At 42.1% G+C, this 6697-nt stretch overlaps 1 long non-coding RNA gene across 1 annotated transcript in view; it reads left to right on the plus strand.

Moving 5' to 3' along the window:
• Nucleotides 1-6400, plus strand: part of LOC114013158 (uncharacterized) — a 29887-nt gene extending 23487 nt beyond the window's left edge. Inside the window, exon 4 of the long non-coding RNA XR_003556039.2 lies at nt 5380-6400. This is a non-coding gene — a long non-coding RNA (uncharacterized LOC114013158). The remainder of the gene's footprint in view (nt 1-5379) is intronic.
• The last annotated feature ends 297 nt before the right edge of the window (nt 6401-6697 follow it).

Genomic DNA, 6697 nt, shown 5'->3' on the forward strand with positions numbered 1-6697 from the left:
ATGGAAGCCAAAAGGTTATTCTTCTCTTTCAAAATGTGTCATTCTGAAGCTTTATAGAGAAGGCATTATCCAAATGATAAGCAGGCTGAATTAACCTAGACTTTCTCCTTGGAGAGAACTAGATCAATTATTTCTTGTTACAGACAGAATTTCTGGTTACATTCGTCCAGCTGCTTGTCACTTTTGTCACCTTTGCTCCCGTCAGCCCCAGGCTGTGAGCATAGGTGAGCGCAGGGGCAGCAATACATTGCTTGCTTCTCTTGAGTGCACCCAGACATCATTGCCAGGCACAAGGAAGCTCTGCAGTGAGACCAGTGTTGAGGAGAAAATGCCGCTCTACTTAGGAAAGTAACAAAACAGCCACTGACCTCCAGGAAACCGGGTCTTCTTTTTTCTCTGCATTGGTGACATCAGCTAATTAAAATTTCTTCATTACTGAGGACCTTTCAATACTGTCCTGTGGGGACAAGGATATCTCTGCGTTACATCCTGGTTGCATTTTTCCTTTAGAAATCACTTTTCTGTGTCTTCGCCTTCTTCACTTTTGTGTGTGCATTGAGGTAGTCTACCAAGTTTACTGTGAATGGCTATAAACAGTAGTGTTTGAACCTTTCTAATCGCCTTAATCCTGATTCCCAGGAGTTCCTGTATGCACATAGCCCATACATTGACCCAAAGAGCTTAAGCTAAACTGGATGTATTACATCTTTCAATACCTTTTGATCAAGCTGACCACAATCTGTTGTGGACCATGCCTGGAGCTGCTAGAGGTGGGGCAGCCTCGGGTGGTAACTCCTGGCAGGGTGAAGGGGTGATCCAGGAGGAAGGAGCCATCCTGATGCTGAACGCTCTGCATTTTTGACTACTTGGAAGCATTAAGCAACCTGACAGCTTGTCCATAATTAACAGGTTTACTAAGATAGCTGTGTGACAGAGCAACTGCAAAGCTGAGATGCAGCAGCACTTTTTCTTTTGCTACTATCATTTATATTAACTCCCAGAGGAAAATCAGTCGCGCTAATTAGGACTTGTGAGTCTAAATGTCAATATGTAACTGCAGAGCACAGAGGAAAAAGCTCTTCAGGAATAATGTCTTCACCATACAGAAGAACACACAGCAAAACATTTATGCCATAGGGTAGTCTGGAGCCAGTGGAAGGGCAGGAACTGACCATTTTAGAAATACCTTTGTTAACATTTGGCTGCTGTAGAATGAATTTCGGACATTGTCTTCTCTTGAACAAAGACTCATTATTTGGTCTTCATTTTGAAAATTCCTGCAGTAAATCTGAGTCTGTGTTAGAGAAAATGAAAGAGAGAGGCAAAAGACATCTTAACTAATTCAAATCTTAAAGGTTAGGCATTCGAGAACACAGATATTTGCCTTTTTTCCTCCCAGAACTCTTTTCCTTTCTGTGCAATTGAGATATAAAATAAATTACTTAAGAATAATAAGATAAAAATAACTTCTGGTAAACTGCATTTTCATGAAGTAGTTGGTTAGAAAAATATTGATGTTTAAACAACTGTAGAAAGAAAATCAATAATGAATGCAGCAGTTTGGAGGAAATTATTTTAAAATAGAATTCCTTTTAATGTTCATAGTGAAGGAAAAAAAATCAGCGATGTTACTACCTATCCAAAAAAGCTAACATATAGCTAATCTCTTTTGTTTGATTAAATATAATCTTGAACAAGTTATTTGTCCTTTATTTGATATGACATACCTCTAAATCAGTATATACAGTGTGACACATCAACCAAGCATGGGGGGCACTGATTGAAAACAGCAGCAGCAACTAAGGCCCAAGGAAACACAGTGAACTACAATGTGCACAGAGCCCCCCCGAGCTGTGCAGCACTATGTCCAACCACAGACCTGAAAAATAACTGTGACCGGCAGTTATACTACAACAATTAATATTGCAACATTTCACTGTAAAGACTCATGCAACTAGATCTAATGTTCCTTTAGTATGATGAAATTCAGGATATAGATTTCTTGAAACATGCCTCACACCCATGAGTCTGCTCATGCACACTCTTCGCTGCGCACTGAATCCAGGTTCTCAACTGTGCTGGCCTCAGCCATTAATTTTCTCCAGCCAAGCATACAAAACCTGCTGACCCCAGTTTGGATATGCTTTAATTCAAGATGGATTTACCACAAAGATGAACCTGGTAATATATTAATATAGAAGTCCTCAGCTCACTGGGAAAATCCTAGTATGTCTCAACAGATAACACACCTGGACACTCAAGGGATGCAAAGCCAGCCAGGTTACATTAATATACGTTGTACTTTGTTGTCCATCCTAATCTAGGTTAACCTAGATATTCAAAACTAGTTATCTGTCATGCAAGCTAGAGCTGAGTTATGACTCACTCTTATCTTCCACCTGAAACCTGTATACATTGCCAAATGCTGTAGGAAAGGACTGTGTTAGAGGATTTGATTCTCCAGAAAGATACTGAGTTGAAATCTGTTTTTATTTGTAGCTGTGACCTAACAAATCTATAACATGGCAGATAGAAGTTTATTATAACAACTTAGGCTCTAGCAGGGTGGAAACTTCCACTTGGAATGATCTAGTAACAAATATATTCTTGGCAAAATAGAAGTATTTTATGGTGAAAATATCAACTTCCTTAAAAAACAGAATTGTTTTTCTACTTGAGCAAAAATGAAAATGAAATATTGGGTTTCAGGTTGGCTTGGACAATGTTGTTTTGTTAACCAACAGCGTGTTCCAGTGCCCAGGACCCACAGCCGCCGATGTGCAGGCAGCGGTTCTGCCGCAGATGCCAGCGCTCTGTCCCAGGGCCGAAGGGAGGTGTCTAATTCCACAGAGGAAGCGCGGTGTCGGACATGGTGTTCTCGCTGTTGTTCCTGTTGGCTAGCTTGTGGTCTCTCCACCTTCTTCCTCCTCTTTTCGATGCTGTCAATCCTATTCTGGGCTGCTGGGCTCTTCCCAGCCCAAGTGTCCCGTGCCCAAGCGACTCCCTTGGGTTTCTGAATTCCTCCCTCCGAATGGGGCTTTCCTTGCCAGCCCGCACCCAAATCTCCCGATCTTTCCACCCTGTTTACTTACCCCAGGTTTTAACCTATCATTTTTCCTCTTGCTCAATTTCCTGCTTGTACTTCTGCGCTCCCCTTGGCTGGTACTCCATTCACCACCTTCTGGGCATGATTATCTCCTCAGTTGTACCAGTGGTCCTGGGGCCAGCTTTGTACCATTGGAAAGCTTCGTCCTCTGTATGCACACGCTTCCAGGTCATCAGTACGCAATGGAGGCAGCCAAGCTAGCAACACTAGTGCCTGGGGAACTGAAGCTGGGGTTCAGCCTGTTAGAACTTAGGGGACAGAAGACTCTTGAGGACAGAGCTGAGAGCAGCAGAAAGGGAAAGACTGAGAACTAAAATGTCTCTTGAAAATACAAGGGAGAAAAAGATGGAAAAACAGGAGAGAATCAGTGGTTTCATAGGGGCTTCGATACCATGACATGAAAATCGAAATTAAAAAAAAATAGTACGGGTTTAACCTTCCAACTTGTAAAATGGTGAGACGCATCCTACTGTGGTGAGGCTTGGTCTTGTGGATGTGCACTTCTGTAATCAGTTTGAGAATCCCCAGTTTATGAAGACTTTGGAGAGGTTTCTAAATATCTTTCTGGGCTCACACAAAGTCACTGTTGCCAAAATAATATCTCATACCCAAAACTACTGTCAGCACATGGATTCTCAGCCTGCAGCAAATGTGTAAAATTCAAGCTAGTTTAAGCCTCCGCACTGAGGCTAACCCAATTCCAATTGCTTTGCATTTGTGACGGGTTAAAATGCACACGCAGCTGCTGTGATGAGGATGACACAGAGTGCATTACCCCATCGCATGCCATTTCCATGGGTGCACTTGCTGTTTTCCAGAGCGTCTACAGGCACCTGGTCCAGGCCTTGAGACCCCGTGGGATTTTTTTTTCCTTGTGAACGGTCCTCAGGATCAGTCTTGTCATGACAAAAGAGGCCACTTTCTGGTTAATTATCCCCTTGCCAAAATACTTATTATCTTTCTATTCCAAATACAAAATCACTGGGATGAGAGACTGCTTCAGATGCTAACGTGATGTATATCACTGGTCAATAACAGACTTATTACAAAATAAATAAATGATATTTGCACGTGGGAAGCTCCAGGTCCAGTCTAAGTAGAGCAAGTAATTACAGAGGAAAAGAATTTCTTCTTCAGATGGTTTTTAGTAGCATGAGGGATAAGTCAACACGAGCAGGGCTGATTTAGCAGGAAAACAGTGGACCTTAGTAGAGGAGGAATACTATCCCTCCTGCCTCTGGGCTGGTAGTAGAATTTTAACAAGGGGTTCCTAAGAGACCCCTCAAAGCACATCACTGCATGTAATTCATTAGCTCAGCTGCACCTGAGGTCTTGGATTTTCTGGACAAGGTGTGCTTCTGCTAAGCGACTAAAAAAAATGGAGACGATGCTCAAGCTCAAATCTCCAGAGGAAGTCCAGATGGCTATTCTAAAAAATGCAATCAAAAAAGGCCTCTGGCCTTGATGGTTTGTAGACTGATTTTAATAAGAATTACCAGAGCATTTTCTCTCCCAAATTGGGAAAGGAATATTCAGTACTGAACAACAATCTGTCACTCAATTAAAATTTGTTTATGCCACAAACCACGTGGCTCTCAGATGGTAAAGGAAAGAAAGTGCCACTGACAACCCAATTTGTCAGTTTTATTCTTTGGGTTTGATTTGATTTCTTATCTTTGCTCAAACCTCTTTTTAAAAATCTGAATAAATGTTACAACAGTTGTGGGAAGGTTAGAGGAAGAATAATTTTAACTAAATTTGAAGAAGTCTGGGTCTGAGCAATTAACACTTCAGTCAAGGCTGGCTAAAGATATAATTTTCACAAATCTTAGCAGATGCGAAGTGATGCTACGTGGGGAGGAGGTACGTTGTCTCTGCTGCAATACTACAGTGTCTGAACACTTTCTAATGAACACAGAGGTGAAATTTGGAGCATAGCAAGTAACAAGTGTTGGCATAAATTTTGAGAAATGGTCGCTCAAGAGATTATTTTCTAATGCTCATGCACACTCAGGCCAGCAAGGAACACTCTTAACCAAAAGAAAAAGAGTAAAAATGAATGTCTTGTCTTTCACAATGTATAATTAAGCTGTGAAACTCATTTTTACAAAATATTGAGGTCAAGAGTTTAGCAGCATTAAAAGAAAGATTACATATTATAGGGATAATACTAAATCAAATGGGGTGGAAAAAGATTGCAGGAATATGCAACATCACTGCTGCAGGCACAGACAATTCCTAATTAATAATAAGGTGAATTTTCCCCTTGGCAGGTTATGCTGTAAGTGTTCACCACTGGGTTTCCTGGTGCTCCCTCCCTCTGCCAGTAACAAACTCCCCCAGGCAATAACCACGCCGATCCACCAGCATGCACCTGATTCCAGTGTACTTCTCGGAAGGATATCACCCAAAGAGATGCCCATCAAAATGACGGTGACTTTAAATGAAAAAGACTGTCTCAAGCCTGACTGGGAAATTACCTCCAACTCTTGCATGGCCCGCTTTGTCCGAAAAGTTGCCATTTTATTCTGGAAAGGGTCAAACTAGGTGGGCAACCGCTGGTAGGGGGTGGGACAAGCAGTGCAGGGGGTCTTGCCTGTATGGGTCTGGCACAGGTAGAGGGACAGAGTATTCAGGTCTCTGGGTCATTAACTGGCACACACAGAGACAAACAGTTCTTTAGCTTCTTCTACTTTCACTGATAAGAAATCTGAGGTCATCAGAAAACACAATGTTCTGCTCCAGATTGTCATAAAATATGATTTCTTTCTATGAGAATAAGAATTAAAGCAATTATCTCTGGAATTTTACATACAGAAAGAACTGTGCGGAGGCGGACTCCAACAAAGGGTGGCACAGGGAGAAGATGAAAACAGCCTAAATAAATAAAGTCGTGTTTTTGTTGAAAGCATCTTCCAAAAACCAGAATAATTGACCAAAACAGAGTATCCTCAGGTATAAAAAATGAAACCAATTGTAAAATGGAAAATTCCAGTGAAATAGCTCCATTAGCTCTGTGTACAGTTCTGCTCCCAAGTAGAGGGGCCAGTGATGACGGCTCCGAACAGAAGATCATGCTGAATAGGAGGCACCGTGTCGGTCTGTGAGACCTGGTCTCATTTGTAACTGTTGATCCGTTGACTTCACACATGGATACAACTCTCGCCAATGCCCAGGCTCCTATCCACGCTTCTAATTAACTTGGATGCTAGTTTCATATTTCCCCTATGATAACAGCATCATAATAAATCCCAGGGATTACAATTCTAGCACAAGGCTCACTGTGGAGCTGCCTGGGAGATGAAATTGCAACAAGTGGCACGGGAAGCTTCATTGAAAGATGAGACACTCCGTGTGAGAATAAAAGTTATGTCTCCAAGGAGAAAATTCAATGGGCCACAAAACATTATATTTGAGGGTGTTACATTGATTGCTAAGTGGGTTAAGAGAGAAATTCCCCTCTCCCATTCAGCATGGCAGGGGTGGGAGATTGAAGCGGCTGCCTAACACAGACTCTGCTTTTCCTGGGAGCCTCCGGCACTGCCTGCGAGGCAGGCAGCAGAAGGCTTGCTGCAGTGTCCAGAGCCATTT

The sequence above is a fragment of the Falco peregrinus genome, chromosome 3 (assembly GCF_023634155.1).
Source record: "Falco peregrinus isolate bFalPer1 chromosome 3, bFalPer1.pri, whole genome shotgun sequence".
Classification (NCBI taxonomy): domain Eukaryota; kingdom Metazoa; phylum Chordata; class Aves; order Falconiformes; family Falconidae; genus Falco; species Falco peregrinus.